The sequence below is a fragment of the Lithobates pipiens genome, unplaced genomic scaffold (genome assembly GCF_037356315.1).
Source record: "Lithobates pipiens isolate NorthernLeopardFrog02 unplaced genomic scaffold, aLitPip1_a1.2 Scaffold_3, whole genome shotgun sequence".
In the NCBI taxonomy this organism is placed as follows: Eukaryota; Metazoa; Chordata; class Amphibia; order Anura; family Ranidae; genus Lithobates; species Lithobates pipiens.
Window position 1 is genome coordinate 1482149 of NW_027507790.1, and position 17550 is coordinate 1499698.

The window sequence follows — 17550 nt, forward strand, 5'->3', positions numbered from 1 at the left end:
GATAAGCACCCTGCCCGCAGACCCCCACAACCACCACCCAGGGTTGTCAGGAAGAGGCCCTTGTCCCCATCAACATGAAGACAAGGTGCTTTGGGGTGGGCTTCCTTAACAATTAGCTATATACAGTGTTTTTAAAGGGAAAAACATGAAACATGAAATGCAAAATGCTTCAAAAATTGCATCACAAAAGCAACACTTGCATATCTGGTGCAACTCCATTGAAGTCTAATACACACAAAATGCAGGAAAAACGTCAAATCAGCTGCAAAACGCATAGATGTGAATGTGTACCATAGGAAACCGTGTTAAATGGACTGTAGTGTATTTCTGCAAACTGCAAAATACACAAAAAATGCATAGGTGTGCTGGTATGGTAAGAATTGCTGTATTTAAGGTTTACATTTACTGACTTATCATGCTTTGTTTTGCCCTGTGTGACTACATGAATGAACTCATCTTGGTACAGACATGGCCTACAAAATGGACAGCAGTGAGAACAGTAGTGACATCAACAAAATTTACTCCAAAACTCCTGAGACTAGCAATCAGAGGCAGCTGTACCTTAATCTTACAATGCAGACATACAAACATGAGGTTATAGGTACAGGAGTGACTAGGCACACCCACATACTATTTTTTTCAGGAGGAATTCACAACAAAAGTGAATGTTTTAGGGTACTGCTGAGGCTCATTTAATACTTCTAGATACTGTATATATCATAGAAAATCTATTTTTGAGTTCAGGTCCACTTTAATGTTGAGTTGAAGTAGTAAATTATAATGTTTAATTATATGACAATAAAAGATGTACATGGGCTGCATTCTAACCATAATCTTTTAAAAATAATTTTCCCTCTGCTAGCCATGAAATCCTAGCAGATATTTTTAGCATTACACCACTCAAAAAAAAAAAAAAAGTATTGTTTGGAGTTATACAATAAAGAATTAAAATAAAAATAAAAACATTTTATTTACATGTGCACATGAGCCAACAACCTTTTTTTGCTCTGAACGCATTTCCGCAAAGCCTGTTTTATTTCCTTGTTTCTTAGACAATAGATAAATGGATTTAAAAGTGGAGTCAAAATGGAGTAGAACACAGAGATCAACTTGTCCTCTTCAAATGAATAACTTTCTCTTGGCCTAACATACATAAATATAACAGCCCCAAAATATATTATAACCACAGTCAGGTGGGAGCCACAGGTGGAGAACACTTTCTGACGCCCTACTGTGGATGGTATCTTGAAAATGGCAGAAATAATACTGATGTATGACAAAAGAATGAACATGAGGCAACTAAAAATAATGATCCACATTAAGCTGAAAAAATAGGATTTTAGCAGAGATGTATCAGTACATGAAAGCTTTAATAACGGTGAAACGTCACAAAAGTAATGGTTAATGACATTTGGTCCACAAAAAGATAATCCTACTAAGGAGACCATAGGTAATAAAGAACCAAGGAAGATACCCAGCCAACAGCCACATGCTAGGCTCCAACAAACCTTTGAGGTTACAATGGTATTATACCGTAAAGGATGGCATATAGCCACATATCGATCATACGCCATAATGGCCAATAGGAAATGCTCTATTCCTCCAAGTAAAAATAACACTGAGTAAAGCAAGCTCTGATGGATATTTTGTTTATGCTGGTTAGAAAACCTAAGAGCAGCTTAGGTACAGTCACCGTCACGTAGCAAACCTGCATGAAAGCAAAGTTGCTGAGAAAAAAGTACATAGGACGATGAAGGTGACTGTCAGCTTGAATTACAGTAATGATAACAATATTCCCTGTCACTGTTAATACATAGGCAATAAAGAAGATACAAAAGAGGAAGCGCTGAAAATTCAGATTTGTTGGAAATCCCACGAGTATAAATTCTGTTACAGCACTTTTATTCCAGAAACTCCAATTTTGCATTGTATTCTAAGGCAATCCTAATCATGAATTTTTTTTTTAACTTTTTACATAATATATGCTAACATACAGTATATGCTATATTTATATGCTATATGTCAGTTAAGCAGATGATTATTATAGTTTTTTTTCCTTTTGAGTACATAATAAAACACAAAACAACAGTATTGATTGTCTCATTATTATCTCATTATTATTATTAATTATTATGATTATTTAGATATGGAAAATCCACAGTTATTTCTGTTGATATTTTCCAGTTAATGCAAATAAATTTTGGATTAACAATATACATAACATATTTTTTTAGCAAAAAATATACACAATCATACACAATCACACAGCATAGATTCCAAAGTAAATATTGCATGTTTTCCTAAATAATAAAGGGTTGACTGATTATTGAACGAAGAGTGCTTATTCCAAAGTTCCAATTCTTCAATTTAAATTGCTCTACCGAAATGAGACCATTAAAAATGAATTCTAATTAAGATCTATTGGGTTAATGCACTTAAATTTTAGCACATAAGTATAAGTACTCTTTATTGTATAACAAAAGTCATTTTTTTCTCTATTAGGATAGAGTAAGGGAGGGTTGTAATCTTGTCAGATGTTCAGTTAACAGGTGGGCAGATTTTTTTGTCTCTTCCTTTTCCATAGTGAAAACAGGAAGAGAGAGGAAATACTTGATTGACACCATGGAAAATGTCCCCTCTGTTCCTGTAATGGTGACAACCAAACATTTGAAATGTACTTAAATCCCATTGATAAGGAAAGCAGGACAAATAGACAGGGTGAATATCTGTAAAAGGGGCACAGGCAGCAATAAAAACCTGACAGGTATTCTTATCCCTCTCTATTCTATCTAAAACTAAAATAAAACTCTGTCTTAAGTTATACTTTAATAAATAAGGCAATTAGTACTATTTTGATGTCATGGAGAATGTGTATTATATGTACAACATGTGGAAAACATTTATGCTAAACAGAACTGAATCAAATAAAAAAAAAATCAAATTAAGGTACAGGATAAAGTATACATTTTTCACTGCTAAAAACATAATTGTGATAAAAACATATTTTCATCACAGGATGATTTCAATTACCCAGGAGTAAAAAGTTAGAAAGTATAAAATTTGGACCTAAAAATTTGAAAAACACTCCTTAACTTCAACATTATGGTGTTATCTAAATATTGGTATTAACAATCTAATACAGTTTTAAAACATATCTTAACTATTTGCTTGTTAATGGTTAGAAATTTGAAAGGGCCAAAAAACTGCTATGCCAGCAGGAGAATTGCTCCTTATATTATTTTACCCAAATTATCAAAAACTGCCTTTTACATTTGCATCCTAATGTCATACAGTTTTCTTTCTTTTCAGCTTCAGCTATTAAGATTTTTTTTTTTTTTACTGATGTTTATGCACAAAAATAAACAGTGTACATCCATGCACAACAATATGCCTTGTGCATGAAAGTGCCTGGTCTTCTGTCCCAGACTGTCAATATGACTGGCTCCTTCAGGCACAGACACTTGACTTGTGCTGTACTCAGGGCTGCTGTTAGAAATCACAGGGCCCCGTACAGCCTACTTGACAGGCCCCCACCCTAAAATATCAAATTATATTTTTTTATAAAATTCAATGGTTGCAACGCTGTTTTGTAGCCATGTCAGAAATTATACTCTTGCTACTGCCACACCCTAACACCTGTTTTTTGTATACTTTTTTAAAATTTCTAAATGGTCATTTTTCATTGCGAGACTGTGCTGCAACTGTGAGCCAAGTATTTGGCTTGCAGTTGCAGAATGGCGCCATTGAACTCAACAGGGAGTTTGATATGTGGTGCTGCCTGTCAAATTCTGCAGCCTGCATTAAAAATGCCGCAGCTGTGTAGTAAAACATTGCAGTCACAGCATGTATAAAGCCCCGACTGACCATATTGTTAGGATTTGGGTGGGCAGCCAGGGATAGCGGTAAATCTATGGCTCAGCCGCCCATGTGAAAGAGTCCTTAGGCCACATTCACACTGCATTTCCTGAACATGTGATAAAGTGAATGGGAAATGCATGCTTTGCACGCATTTTAGAAATGCAGTGCAGACCTGCATTTTGTCATGTGGCAAACTTGTAAAGCTACATGCCTAAAAAAGTTCTAGAGCTTCTAAGGTGCATTTGTCAAATGTAGGGCAGCCCAGTCAAGTTAATAGGCTGTCCTATGTGTGAAATCCCCAAAAAAAAAAATGTGCACAGGAATATTTTCTCCCCTTACAGGAAGTGTGAATGGGGCTCCAAGGGTGGCATATAGAAATGGCTGGGCAGAGATATCTGTCAGCTGGAGGAAGAGATGTATTTACTGGCCCCTAGCACCAGCACTGCAGTGGCAGCCAGTGTCTACCTGCAGTTATAGGCTGGCTTCTGGCACATTCACCCCCTCTCTGAATCCTGAGCTTTATGCAAATCCATCCCCTCCCCCACTCACCAACTTCCAGCAGAAGCACAACAACATTCAAGCATTGAAGCCACTGCAGATTACAGTGCACACAGAGCACAGTGTGGAGGTCGACAGAGCAGAGGTCAGGATTCAAGGAGGAGGTGGAGCAAGCAGAGAACTTCTTTCCTCCTTGATCTTTCTTCTTTGCAAGACATAACACTATCGATCCCAGGGGAAGGAGAGGGGGAAAGTTTCAAGACCAGGCAGCGCAAAGATTTCAATGCAAAGTCAGAGAGAGACTCTACAGCTGTCCCCGCTGCTCCAAAATCAGAACGCAGCATGAGAACAAAGCCGGCATGGAACAACTTGCTAAATAAAGGAACTGCAGGCAAGTATGTAAAATTGATCCCCCGCAGAGCAACAGGAGGTAGAAAGCTGGCAGCACTGCAAGGGGTTCCACAAGAGTCACAAGGCAGTACAGCTGGCTCTCTTCTCATGAAGGTGCCCGGGCCCCCTTTTAGTCTGATGGGTCTGATGGGACTCAGGCCCGGTACAAAGGGGCAGGCTGTACTGCCTTATCAGTGGTCCTAGCTGTACTACTACAACATTACATATCATTTCACTGTATAGCTCATCTGTTCTTCTTAATGGCTGTCATATTGTAGCTTGATCTACAGTTGTGCTCAGAAGTTTACATACCCGGGCAGAATTTATTATTTCTTGGCCATTTTTCAGAGAATATGAATGTGCCGGTTCACATTACAGTGACTTGGGATTCGACTTGTCAGACCTCAAGTCGCCCCACGTTGCTAGACATAAGAAAATCCATTGAAGTGAATGAGAACCGTCTTAATGTACACTATTGAAGTTGATCCGACTTCAGAAAAGGTTCCTGTACTACTTCAAGGTGACTTCTAGGCAACTTGTACCCATAGATTTCAATGGAAGTTGCCTCCAAGTCAGGTCTCCATCTATATTGAAGTGACTTTACGGGAAAAATAAAATAATTTACCCAAGTACTTCCAACATTTATCCAGGCAACCCCCTCCCTCCCACAGAGCTGATTATTCTGTGATTGGCCACAGCCAAAGTCGCCTATCCTGGAGGCAACTTTAAGTCACATTGTAAGTTGCACAAAGTCATGCTGAAGTCATCTCCAAGTCGCCTTGTAACGTTTCACTGTAAGTCGGGTTGCCCCTGTGTAAACCAGCATTTATGGTTAGTGTTTATTTTTATGTTAGTGTTTATTTATTATCAATGAACTGTGTTTACTCTTTTTGAAATCATAATGACATCAGAAACTACCCAAATGACCCTGATCAAAAGTTTACATACCCTGGTGGTTTTGGCCTGATAACATGCACACAAATTGATACAAAGGGGGTTGAATGGCTATTAAAGGTAACCATCCTCACCTCTGATCTGTTTGCTTGTAATTAGTGTGTGTATTAAAGGTCAATGACAGACCCTTGCATATTTCATCCAGCGCTGCACTGATGTTTCTGGATTCTGAGAAATGGGGAAGCAAAAGAATTGTCAAAGGATCTGCGGGAAAAGGTAGTTGAACTGTATAAAACAGGCACTTGAAGAAAGATGGGCTGCATGGTCGAGTCGCCAGAAGAAAGACATCACTAAGTAAATGCCACAAATTATCCCAATTACAATACGTCAAACAGCACAGAGACAAGCCTCAGACCTTCTAGCACGTAGTCATTTGGAGTGATAAGACCAAAATTGAGCTTTTTGGCCACAACCATAAACTCTACATTTGGACAGGAGTCTTGTTGGCAAGATGAATGAAGTATGTTATCACAAAATACTGTAGGAACATTTGCATTCATCAGCCAGGATGCTGCACATGGGATGTACTTGGACATTCCAACATGACAATGACCCAAAACACAAGGCCAGGTCGACCTGTCATTGGCTACAGCATAATAAAGTGAAGGTTCTGCAGTGGCCATCTCAGTCTCCTGACCTCAATATCATTGAGCCACTCTGGGGAGATCTCAAACCTGCAGTTAATACAAGGCAGCCCAAGAATTTACAGGAACTGGAGGCTTTTTGCCAAGAGGAATGGGCAGCTTTACCATCTGAGAAGATAAAGAGCCTCATCCACAAATACCACTAAAGACTTAAAGCTGTCATTGATGTTAAAGGGGGCAATACTTGGTATTAACAACTGGGGAATGTAAACTTTTTATCAGGGTCATTTGGGTAGTTTCTGTTGTGATTATGATTTAAAAAGAGTAAACACAGTTGATTGAGTATAAATGGCTTCAGCCAAACACTAACCATGAGTGGAAGAAACAATTTTGGGTTATCATTCATATTCTCCGAAAAATGGCCAAGAAATCTGCCAGGGTTTGTAAACTTATGAGCACAACTGTATGTTAAAAATAATTTGCTAAGCAGCATTTCATTTGGTGTCTCAGTAATACAATACAATTTTTTTACTGTTAAGCCCCTGTATTGTGGCCTGTGAAGAAAAATGCTCCTCTGTTCCAGGTATATGGTTGAGTCAGATTGTGTTTTACCATGACCTTATAAACATCATTTGGAAATGGAATATTGAAGCTTCTGCTTGGAACAAATGTCAAATAGGCTTGGTATCTCAACTTACACATTTTCTTGTATTTTAATTTCTCCTAAATGGCATGGCTCTACTGCTAAAATCTATAAAACTATGGACTACAGTAGTAATGAAAACACTTTGAAGAATCAGCACTGTAAAAATAAAATCACATAAATTCAATTTCAAATACCTAATACTTGCAGCAGATAAACAATCAAGGTTCAAGTAACTTTAAGTGTTGTGAGAATCTAGATCTCTCACAAACCTTGTGAAAAGACTACAGTTTCTAAATAATTTTATATACGCTACCTTAGCAATCAGCTATCCCTTTGACATTAGAACTCCTGAGAGCATATGTGTAAATATACAAAATAACAGTTACATCACACATTTTTTTTTTAAATGTGCATTAAGAAACCCTATAATCATTTATAATATAGCCTTAAAAAAGCAAGCAAATGCATTTTTTTCTTTAAGGCTGGGTTCACACCTATGCGAATTGGATGCGTGGTTTCTCCGCATTCAATTTGCATAGCAGGAGAATGTGACTGGCTCTCTATGGAGCCAGTTCATATATCTCCTGGCCAGATGCGGGGCACACTGCACAGAAACACTGTGTTTTTAGCTCAGTTTCAGGGCCAAATTCAGGCAAAAATTTGTCCCCGATTCATCCCTGAACCGGAGAATGGGAATGCACAGCGTTCCTGTGCGATCCGCAGCCAGTTCCAGTGTGAACCAAGCCTTGAGTTCATGGTTATGGTGTTCTGGATACCTGGTGCCAGGGGGTTGTCACTTACTATCATGGGGGGTGTTGGTGCCGGCACCATGCGGGCGCACAGCGCCATAACCCGCAGGGAAGGTATCTTCCACTGCGGATATGGCGCAGGGATTGTCCCACCAGGGGCTGTTTTGGTTCCCCCGAAGGAGCCGCGTGACGCTGCATGCGTCTAGTCTCCTAGCATGATGTGTTAATACGCGTCATATCTGGGAGGTGGGGACCCATGTGGGCAACACATCACTAGCGGCCAGGGTGGAGCTTGACAGCCTCGGTGGCCAATCTTTTGTCGCTCCGTGCTGCCCGGCCGTTTGCGATGTTGAGCACGGTGCGCATGCGCATGGCATCGGCCGGGCGTATGCGCAGTGACAACGCGGCCGACTTGGATGACGTCACGTCGGCTCGTAAGCCGATTGGTTGACTACGAGTGGGGCATGTATACTAAACAGCACGCTCTGCGCGAGTTCTGCACAGCTGATCTCAGTTGGCTACACTACACGGTTGACACTACTGTGGTGAACGCACGGGTGAGCGCTGGGATATTTTATTGATTTACCCTGATCTTGTTGGTAATATTATGGCATTGCTTGGCATTTAATATACTATACAATATGATTGCAGATGCTTGGCTGGCTCCTTATTAACCATCCAGCGCTGTTCCCTGATGGAGGTCTCCCTATCGTTGTTATTATCCTCATGAATCCAGAGATCCCACTAACTTAGGGCTACAGAGTTTAAAGATATGTAGGCTACATCACAGCCTTCGTCTGTGGTGAGTTTTTATTTTTATTTTTTATTATTATAGTTTTCTGTTTAAAATATCCCAGTTAGTTAATAATTTTCAATATTAAAAAATGAGTAGATATTCTGCCACTACAAAGACCTATATATATTTCTATATCCACAATTTGAAATTTGATATTTAAGTGATATTTTAAATATAATTATATGATAACATAAAAACCAACTCATAATATAATAATAAATAATAATGATAGAAGTGATTTGGGAATATCCTGATCACAGTATTGCTATATTAAATTTATAATTTTTACAACTTTCTGCATACAATAATAAGAATAATAAAAACTTATATATTACTAGCTGCCTAACTCTCTTCTATCTGTGGGCCTTTTTTAGGATTTAATCCTGTTCCGGGCTGCAGCCTGTTCCAAGAACTGTTAAACCTTTTTCTCCATATGGTTGTTAAAATTGATGGATATGTAGCGTTTCCTTTACATGGTGTAGTCCAATTTCCAACAGTCCCTACATGAAAGCAGCTCTCTGTGTAAGTTTCAATAGTATTTATTTTTGAATATTTTAGTACCGTTTGTATTATGTTATACATGTCCCCATGGTGACCATATTGCTCCTTACCTCCTGTTTTTGGTCGGTGAGCCTTTGGCGCCTTGTTTAATCCTTGACACCGCATAAGTATGTTCATACCTTATATTTCTTTTTTTTGCATGATATGCTCAATATGATTGGTATCTATGTGTATAATTAATTGTTGTTTATGTTTATTTCCTATTGCCTTACCAGTCACATTAATACATGCTCCAGAAGAAGCGTACAATCCACGCGAAACATGTTGAGCCTTTTCTCCAAACAGCATATATTATGCCGCGAGCATTAATTCTATATATGAGAATATTAAAGTAAATGTATATTGTCTATCACCATTTCCCGAATTTTTGGAAAATGTATAGAGTATAGTCGCGGTAATTATTGTATGTGTGGCAGCACGCAGGTAAAATCACCTGGTTGTATTCAGGATGGGAAATATGTGTGTCCTAGATTCAGGCTTTATGCAGACTTTTACAATTAGAGGGGAAGAGTTAATGAGCCCAGCTGTAGTAAGTGGGCTCATTAAGACCTCTACAAAAAACCCCAGCATGCATAGGGAGATGCTCCATCCTGGAACCAGTTTTGTGTGTATAGACTGGGGAGTCTGAGATCTGTTCTGTGCGGTGAGTTAACGCCTGTGTGGTAAACCCCTACAATAGAGACAGGGACTGGGGCAGCACAAGGCTGCACCCAGTAGTTAGACAGGGAGTCTACGTGTGTAGTTAGAGGTCAAGCTGACCAGGATTTATTTTCTTGTTTTATTTTGTTTGGCTGTTTATGTATCACTGCATGTAGCAGAAATAAACCGGATCTTTTGTTTTTTGAACCTACACCGCTGTCTGCTGTGCCTGACTTTGTGTTGTGAACCCATCCAGGGGGTCACACACACCCGCTACCGAGCTAACCCCTCACAGTTGGTGGAGAATTTTGCAGTTTTTTTTTTTTTTTTGTTAAGGCCAGCATGGAGGAGATACTGAGACAGCTGGCTCTAGCAAATGCAAATCAGCATCAAACAAATGCGGGTTTACAAAAGAGCCTTGCAGCTCAACAACAGAGCCTTGCAGCTCAACAACAAGCCCAGCAGCAGGCAAATGCAAATCAGCAGCAGATAAATGCAACTTTGCAGCAGAGTTTGGAAGCCCAGCAGCAGGCAAATGCAAATCAGCAGCAGACAAATGCAACTTTGCAGCAGAGTTTGGAAGCTCAGCAACAAGCCCAGCAGCGATCTGAAGCCCGCTTCATAGACCTGTTGCAGAAGCAAGAGCAGAATTTTCAACAGCAAATAGAGACATTGATACAGCAACGTCCGCAGACCAATGAAGCAAGTGGGTACAATAATACCGCAACCTTTGGTGTGAGCCGTTTACTGACAAAAATGACTGGAGAGGATGATCCGGAGGTGTTTTTGACCACATTTGAAAGGACTGCTGAAAGGGAAAAGTGGCCTAAGGAGCAGTGGGCTGGACTGGTGGCCCCTCTGTTAACTGGGGAATCGCAGAAAGCTTATTATGACCTAGAGCCTGACCAAGCAAAAGACTATGTGGTGCTAAAAGCAGAAATATTGGCACGGCTGGGTGTCACCCTGGCAGTCCGGGCTCAGCGTGTGCATAACTGGACTTTTCAGGTTGGAAAACCTCCCAGGTCTCAAATGTATGATCTCATTCACCTGAGCAGGAAGTGGCTGCAGCCAGAGATTTTGACCGCACCAAACATTGTGGAACGTGTGGTTATGGATCGTTTCCTGAGAGCTCTTCCTACTGCCATCCAAAAATGGGTAAGCCATGGAGACCCAGAAAATGCAGATAAACTTGTGGATCTGGTTGAGAGGTACTTGGCTACAGAGAACTTGACCACCTCTTCCAGGGACTCACGGACTTTCCCCCCTAAGACCAGATCATCCCCAGTGGCGGGTAAGATGACTCCAAGGGGTGAGGGTGGAGAGTGTGAGAGGGTGGGAGTTCTACCTAAGGTCTGGCGGGAGCAGCCCAGGAAGCCCATGCTGCAAGAGGCAGCGAAAAAAATTATTTGCTACCGCTGCCGGCAAGAGGGACATATTGCAGCCAATTGCCCAGTTGTGGATGAGCCTATGCAATGTGACTTTATAAGGGAGAGACGTCAGTCGCTGTTTGCGACAGTTGCATGCACTGCCATTCGGGGACCTGAGAAACATTTATGTAAAATGTGTATTAATGGTAGACATGTTGATGTGTTGCTAGATTCAGGTAGCCTGGTAACATTGATAAAAGCTGAATTAGTTACTACAGAGGTCTCTGGGAAGAACAGGGTGGCTGTTATTTGTGTGCATGGGGACACCCGAGAGTATCCTGTAACTTCAGTGTTTTTTGAGACCCCCAAAGGTAACCTCTCTCATCAGGTGGGGTTAGTGTCTCAGTTACCACATGATGCTATTGTGGGAAGGGATTTTCCAAAATTCTGGGAACTCTGGGATTGTCCTGAGGCCCCCATTGGTGCCCCTATAAACCAGGAAGATGACCAGAATTCCTCTGGGAGTGGTGAGGACTCTCCTGAATTTCCCTTGTCGGTATTGGCGGGGGAAACTCGAGAAACTGGGGAGGAGCCAACATCCTCAGATGAAAACATGCCGTCTGTGGAGTTTTCGGATCTTGAGGTTCACAGGGAAAATTTTGCCACAGAACAGTTAAAAGACCCCACCCTAATAAAGGCACGGGAAAATGTGGTGAAAATAGATGGCGAGTTAGTGAACCCAGATAAGACTTGCCCTTATCCTTACTTCACTATGGAAAGGGACCTGCTATATCGAGTGGCTCAAAGGGCAGAAGAAACCATTGAGCAACTTGTAGTGCCCAAACCTTACAGGAAGTTGGTGTTAGAATTGGCTCATGGACACATTCTGGGAGGTCATCTGGGGACAGAGAAAACCAGAGAGAGGGTATTGCAGACATTCTATTGGCCTGGGGTCATGAAGGAAATAGAAAAGTATTGTTCCTACTGCCCTGTGTGTCAGAAGTCGGCACCTATGCCACATTTCCGTAACCCACTGGTACCTCTTCCTATCATTGAGGTCCCCTTTGAGAGGATCGCAATGGATTTGGTAGGTCCGATAATGAAGTCTGCTAGGGGGCATCAGTACATTTTGGTTATATTGGACTATGCCACCCGTTATCCGGAAGCAATTCCTCTCCAAAATACCTCGGCCAAAACCATAGCCAAAGAGCTATCCCTTGTTTTTAGCCGCGTGGGTATTTGTAAGGAACTGCTTACGGACCAAGGTACACCCTTTATGTCCCGGGTTATGAAAGAATTATGCAAGTTGTACAAAGTGAAGCAATTGCGTACATCTGTGTATCACCCCCAAACAGATGGGTTGGTTGAAAGATTCAACAAAACCCTAAAACAAATGTTAAAGAAGGTGGTGGATAGAGATGGAAAGAATTGGGATTGTCTAATACCCTATCTGATGTTTGCCATTAGGGAGGTACCCCAATCCTCTACGGGTTTCTCACCCTTCGAGTTGCTCTATGGGAGACACCGAAGAGGGCTGCTGGATATCGCCAAGGAAACTTGGGAAAATGAGAGTTCTCCTCACAGGAGCGTGATTGAGCATGTCGCCCTGATGCAAGATAGAATTGCACAGGTAATGCCAATTGTAAAGGAACATTTAACCCAAGCGCAGTTAGCACAGCAGAGAGTGTACAACCGTGGGGCCAAGACACGTACTTTTTCCCCGGGGGATAGGGTCTTGGTGCTAGTCCCTACGGTTGAAAGCAAATTTCTGGCCAAATGGCAAGGTCCATATGAAGTAATTGAAAAAATTTGTGAGGTGACCTACAGGGTTAGACAGCCAGGAAGGCGAAAGCCGGAGCAGATCTATCACGTCAATCTGATGAAGGCCTGGAGGGATAGGGAATCCCTAGTCGCAGAGACTTTGTCACAAGTACAGCCTGATTGCTTAGTTCCTGAGGTTGGAATAGCAGACACCTTATCGAAACCCCAACAACAGGAGGTTAAAGAGTTTGTACTTCGTAACAAAGAGATTTTCTCTGAGCTTCCGGGACAAACATCTGGCGTAGAGCATGACATTATCACCCCGCCAGGAGAAAGGGTTAAACTAAAACCTTATAGAATACCAGAGGCCCGAAGGGAGGCAATACGTGGGGAGGTTCAAAGGATGCTGGAATTGGGTGTGATAGAGGAGTCCCAGAGTGACTGGTCCAGTCCTATTGTACTAGTGCCCAAACCTGATGGGAGCTGGCGGTTTTGTAACGATTTTAGACAATTAAATAAAGTTACAAAATTTGACACCTACCCCATGCCACGTATAGATGAGTTGGTTGACCGGCTGGGAACAGCCCGATATATGACAACTCTTGATCTCACCAAAGGGTATTGGCAAATTCCCCTGGCCGAGTCGGCCAAGGAGAAAACTGCGTTTGTAACCCCAGATGGGGCATTCCAATATAAGAGAATGCCGTTTGGGTTACAGAATGCACCGGCAACATTCCAGCGGAAAATGGATAAGATTCTGAGGCCCCATCATAAATATGCTGCAGCTTACCTGGATGATGTGATTATCCATAGCACAGACTGGGTCTCACATTTGCCAAAAGTACAAGCAGTCCTAGACTCTATCCGGGAAGCTGGGTTTACGGCCAATCCAAAGAAGTGTACCATTGGACAGGAGGAGGCCAAATATCTTGGGTACACTATTGGGAGGGGGGTGATAAAACCCCAAGTCAATAAAGTCGAGGCCATACAGAGTTGGCCACGTCCCAGCAGCAAGAAACAGGTACGAGCCTTTCTGGGAATCGCTGGCTATTATCGACGATTCATTCCCCATTTTGCTTCTCAGGCTGTGCCCCTCACCAACCTGACAAAAGAGAAAGAGTCGGTTATGGTTAAATGGTCCCCAGAGGCTGAAGAAGCATTTCAGTCCTTAAAAACAGCCTTATGTAGCCAGCCAGTGTTGTACTCACCAGACTTCTCTAAGGACTTCGTTGTACAAACTGATGCATCAGACGTTGGGTTAGGAGCAGTGTTATCCCAGGTCTGGAACGGGGAAGAGCACCCAGTCATTTACCTCAGCAGGAAGTTAAAGTCCCATGAGGTAAATTACTCCACGATTGAGAAGGAATGTTTAGCAGTGAAGTGGGCTCTAGATTCCCTTCGGTACTATCTGCTAGGTAGGCACTTTGACCTGGTGACTGATCACGCTCCTTTAAAGTGGATGGCTCAAAACAAGGAGACCAATAGAAGGGTAAATAGGTGGTTCCTGGCCCTACAGGAATTTAACTTTACAGTTAAGCATCGCCCTGGTGTTAAAATGGGGAATGTGGATGCTTTGTCTCGGATACATGCGTGTCTGGCTGCTTGTGTTACAACCCCAAGGTTGAAACAAGAGGGGGGGGGGGTATGTGGCAGCACGCAGGTAAAATCACCTGGTTGTATTCAGGATGGGAAATATGTGTGTCCTAGATTCAGGCTTTATGCAGACTTTTACAATTAGAGGGGAAGAGTTAATGAGCCCAGCTGTAGTAAGTGGGCTCATTAAGACCTCTACAAAAAACCCCAGCATGCATAGGGAGATGCTCCATCCTGGAACCAGTTTTGTGTGTATAGACTGGGGAGTCTGAGATCTGTTCTGTGCGGTGAGTTAACGCCTGTGTGGCAAACCCCTACAATAGAGACAGGGACTGGGGCAGCACAAGGCTGCACCCAGTTGTTAGACAGGGAGTCTACGTGTGTAGTTAGAGGTCAAGCTGACCAGGATTTATTTTCTTGTTTTATTTTGTTTGGCTGTTTATGTATCACTGCATGTAGCAGAAATAAACCGGATCTTTTGTTTTTTGAACCTACACCGCTGTCTGCTGTGCCTGACTTTGTGTTGTGAACCCATCCAGGGGGTCACACACACCCGCTACCGAGCTAACCCCTCACATATGTTACATAAGAAATTACGAGTATTGCTGTGATATATGGTTTTAAACCTACAGTATGTTGTATTAAATATGATACAGAGATATTTTAAACAAATAAAGTTTATGATTTTATATTATGGTTATTGTTTTGCCTATGGTGCCTAAAAAGTCCAGAAGCCCCTTGTCGTTGTATTTTTCATGAACCAAGCCTTAGTTTTTGCTTTTACGTGTGGGCATTCTAAATTTTGTTGGCTCACGTAGTCTTCTGTTTATGCACAGTAAGCCCCTGTACACACGGTCGGAGATTTCCACAACCAAATCCGTCGGATTTTGCCCGTCGAATTTTGTCGGTCGGATCTTGTCCGAAACTGTTGCATACACACGGTCGGACAAAGTTGGCGAAAAATCCGATCTTTCAGAACGTGATGACGTAATTTCGTTACGATGGGACTACGTTCAGGCTAGTAGCCAATAGCTTTGATGTAGGAATTTGATCTGAGCATGCGTGGCACTTGGTCCGATCAAAATTCTCTACACATGATCGGAGTATGTCCGATCGGCCCAGTTGGTCGGGAAATATTTCCAACATGTTGGAAAATTGGGTCCGACGGAGATGTGGACGGAATCAGTCCGATGCATACCACACACAGTCGGATTATCCGACGACACGGTCCGATAGGACACATTCCGACGGATTCTCCGACCGTGTGTACGAGGCTTTAGAGTATTTTAGCTTTTTACTCTAACTTCCATATGTCCCCAAAATGAAAGCAATGTAGTCTCATGGGGACAGGGGTTATGTTTAACCACTTGACCTCCAGAAGGTTTTACCCCCTTCATGACCAGAGCATTTTTTGCTATTCAGCACTATGCTACTTTAACTGGTGCTTGCTTGGTCATGCAACACTGTACCCAAATTAAATTTTTATCAATTTTTCGCACAAAAACAGCTTTTTCTTTGTGGTATTTGATCACCACTGGGTTTTCTATTTTTTATAAAATAAACTAAAATAAAAACATTTGAAAACAACAATATTTATTCAAAAATGGGGGCCAAAATGTATGCTACATATCTTTGTTGAAAAAAAAAATCCCATAAGTGTATATTAATTGGTTTATGTGAATGTTATAAATATGGTATATACAGTATATATTTGAGTTTATGCAGCTTTTAAGCCCTGACTTTCCGACTGCCTATCACATTTCTTGAGGCGTTAAAATGCCAGGGCAATACAAACACCCCCTAAATGACCCCTTTTTGGAAAGTAGACACCCCAAGGTATTTGCTGAGGCATGTAAATAGATAATGGAAGATTTTATCTATTTATTTATTTTGCCACACATTTTTGAAAAATGTCATAAAAAAGATGTTCTTTTATTTTTACGCAAAGTTGTCACTTTATTGAGATATTTGTCAGACATGCTTCGGGTCTCCAAAACTGTGATAGGTAGTCAGGAAATCAAATGCGCAAGTTACACCCTTTGAAAGCCTAAAGATGCTTGCTGGATTTTCCTCCCCCATACGTGACTCGGCGCCCAAAAAGCCTCACACATGTGTTGTTCTCATGCTCAAGAGAAGTATAAGATTGTTTTGGGGTGTAATTCTGCATATACACACGGCATGTGATATAAATATCTCATTAAGCCCCCATCCACACCAGTGCATCTTGCCCTGCGATTTGACAATTCCAAATCCCATGACAAGTTACACTCCATTGCCAGAAATGGAACCATTCATATTGCTGTGTCACAGCAATTATGAAAAAGATTCCGGCACTACTTTTTACCGATTTCATCGTGACTTGGATAGACTTCTTCTAAATGAAGTCACAAGCCGCAATAAAATTGGCAGTGCAAATCGTATTGATGTGCGGCTTTGAAATCGCGCTGAAGTAGCATGATTTCAAAGTCACACTGGTGTGAACCAGGACTAAAGGGACAACTTTGTGTAAAAAAAAGATTTTTTTTACAAAAACTTATGGCAAAAATCAAACGCTTCCATGGACTCAACATGCCTCTCAGCAAATACCTTGAGGTGTCTACTTTACAAAAAGGGTAATTTGGGGTTGTTTGAACAGTCCTAGTATTGTAAGGCCTCTATCGCCATCATTAGGGGAAAAAAGTATATGCTGCAGCAGAGGAGCTACTGCCACCTATTTAAGCCAGGCTCCTAATTCTTGGCATACACTTTCTTTTTTTAAAGAAAGAGAAATCTCCCTCTTCAGTGCTGCAGGCACTGACGTATATATTTTGAGAGCAGTCAGAATACATAGATCAGTGCTGCAGCTGATTGGTGCTACTGCAAAACAAACAGCAACAGTTAAAGGGGTTGGAAACCTTCACTTTTTTTCACCTTAATGTATCCTATGCATTAAGGTGAAAAAACACCTGGCAGTGACCGCCCCCCTGTTTTACTTACCTGAGCCCTGGAACTTGAACCGACAGGGATGCACTGTCTCTCTGCCTGGGATTCTCGGCTCTTGATTGGATAGATTGATAACAGCGCAGGCATTTGTTCCCGCTGCTGCCAATCAAATCCAATGATGCGGGTGCCAGGGGGTGGAGCCGAGTGATATATTCGGCTATGGACGCTGAAT

General features: G+C 41.7%; 1 pseudogene; it reads right to left on the bottom strand.

The window, feature by feature from the left end:
• Positions 1 to 958: 958 nt before the first annotated feature.
• LOC143939935 (olfactory receptor 6B1-like) lies at positions 959 to 1949 on the bottom strand (annotated as a pseudogene).
• Positions 1950 to 17550: the final 15601 nt, after the last annotated feature.